The following is a 2,874-nucleotide window of genomic DNA, read 5'->3' on the forward strand; positions in this document are numbered from 1 at the left end:
ACTAGAACATCAAGTTGAAGAAAAATAAACCAAGAAGCAATGATAATCAAATAAATTACTTGAACTAAATATTGTCTAAGTAAGAATTGATAGTGTAAAAAGGGAAAACCAACAGGGTTTGAAGAAGGGAGCAGAAAATAAGGGAAAAAGATAAACATTCTAGGAATGTTCAAACAGAAATTTATTGTACTGTGGTTCTGAAGGCCTGAAGTCCATAATCAAAATGCCAGCAGGGCCATGCTTCCCTTGAAATCTTCAGGGGAAAATCTTTTCTTGCCTCTTCCTAACCTCTGACGGTTTACTAACAATCATTGGCATTCTTTGACTTGCACCTGCAGAGCTTTAATTTTTGCATGTCATCACACAGATCTTCATGTATCAGTTTCCTCTTTCTACAAGGACACCAGTTACAGTTTGAGTTACGGGCTCTCTATTCCAATGTGATCTCATCTTAAGTGATTATGCCTGCAATGACCCTATTTCCAAAAAGGTTATATTCTAAGGTACTGGAGTTAGGAGTTCAACATATCTTGCTCAGGGACACAATTTAATCCATAACACATACCATGTTCATGGAATGGAAGAGTCAATATTGTTAAGAACAATTTTCCCAGGATGCCTGGGTGGCTCAGTGGTTGAGCATCTGCCTCCAGCTCAGGGTGTGATCCTGGGGTCCTGGGATCAAGTCCTGCATTGGGCTCCCTGCATGGAGCCTGCTTCTCCCTCTGCCTGTGTCTCTGCTTCTGTAATGTCTCTCATGAGGCATAAATAAATAAAATTTTAAAAAAGGACATTTTCTCTAAATTGATCTATAGATCTATTGCAATCCTAATCAAAATTGAAGTAGCCTTAAAAAAAAAAAAAAAGAAAGAAAGTGACAACTTGAATCTAATATAGAAACGCAAAGGAACTAGAATTTACAAACAATACTGAAAAAGAATAGTCAGATGATCTATACTGCATGGTTTCTAAACCTAGGATAAAGCTGCAGTAATCAAGACAACATGGTATTGATGAAAGGAGAGACAAGTAGACCAACAGAATAGAATAGAGAGCATAGAAATCTATTTAATAAATATTGGATGAAATTATTTTTGGTAAGGCTACCAAGGCAATTCAATGAAAATGGTAAATTTCAACAAATGATACTGGAACACCTGTATATTTACATGGAAAAGTAACTTTATCTTTTCCTCATATCATACACAAAATTAATTCCAAAAGGATCAGAAACTTAAGTGTAAGAGCTAGAACTGTAATGGAAATTATTTTCACAGCCTTGCGAATCAGTGAAAATTTCTTAAAAAGAATACAAAAAGCCCTAAATATACAAGATAAAATTGTTAAATTTGAGCTCATCAAAATTTAAAACTTTTGGTTATCAAAAGAAACAACAGAAACCAGTGAGTGGGAGAAAATATTTACAACAGATGTCTGACAGAAGACTTGTTTGCAGAATATACAAAAATTAAACTCAACAATAAAAAGAGAAAAGAACCCTCATTTTTTTTTAAATGGGAAAAATAAAGTCTTCTTAATTTATTTATTCTTTAAATTTTTTGAGTATGGTTGACACACAATCTTACATTACTTTCAGATATACAACATAGTGGTTCTATAAGTTTATACATTATGCTGTGCTCACCACAAGTGTAGCTACTATCTGTCATCATACAACACTACTACAATGTCATTGATCTTATTACTTATGCTACACCTTTTATTCCTATACTTATTCATTCCATAACTAGAAGCCTGTATATCTGCCATTTCCCTTCACCCATAATAAAGTCTTTCCTAAAAAGGGTGAAAGGAGAGACACTAACAAAAAAGATACACAAATAGCTAATAAGTGTATGAAAATAGGAGCAACATCGTTTCCTGTCAGAAAACTATAAATTCAAATGACAAGATCATATTTTACATCACGTAGTAGAAGTTGAAAACAACTGGCAATACTAAATTTTACTGAATATGAGGACCATCTAGAGCTCTTATATATTGCTGGTTTGGGGAGTAAAATATTAAAACTTCTTTGTAAAACTGTTTGCCAGTTTCTTGAGCAGTGAAACATACATCTATCCCTTGACCTAGCATTCTACTCATAGTTGTTTATCAAGAAAAATGAAAACATATGTCCATAGAAAACCTTCTAAATAAAATAAATTTTCATGCCTGCCTTATTCATAACTGAAAAACTGTATGCCAGGTGTCTATCAACAGGAGAATTAATAAACTGTGGAATGTTCATATTATGGAATATTAGTTAGCAACAAAAGGAATGGACTACTGAGTGTTCAATAAATATTAAATCTCAAAACAAAAATTCTGAGAAAAATAAGCCAGGACAAAAAATATATGTGGTGTGTGATTCTGTTTATATGAAGTTCTAAAATAAGTAATGGAGAGCAATCAATGATGATAAAAAACGGAATCATGGTTGCTTCTACAAGAGCACAATGGAAATTTCTGAAATGATAGAACTGTTCTATATCTTGATAGGATATAGGTTACCTTTCTATGTGTCAAATTGGATCCAACTCTTAAGTTCCAGACACTTCACTGTAGGTAAATTATACCTTAGTTTTTAAAAAATAAAGTAGGGCTGGAAAAAAGACATAAAATGATTCTGATATTACAGAAGATCATTGGTGACCATAGGCAGAATAGTTTCTGGAACACATTAACAAAGCATTTTTTCCTATGCTGTGGCTTTAGTGAAAGCTGAGAGCACAAGAGCTGAGATAACAGGATGGATACTGTTAAAATGCTGATGGGCAGAAGAGAAGATAAGGAGATTCTTCGGTATAAGATCCTGCCAAATTTGTCAAAAAGCATCATGGAATGGAATTGGAAGAGGGTGACATTCCCTCT

This window comes from Vulpes lagopus, chromosome 23 (genome assembly GCF_018345385.1).
Source record: "Vulpes lagopus strain Blue_001 chromosome 23, ASM1834538v1, whole genome shotgun sequence".
In the NCBI taxonomy this organism is placed as follows: domain Eukaryota; kingdom Metazoa; phylum Chordata; class Mammalia; order Carnivora; family Canidae; genus Vulpes; species Vulpes lagopus.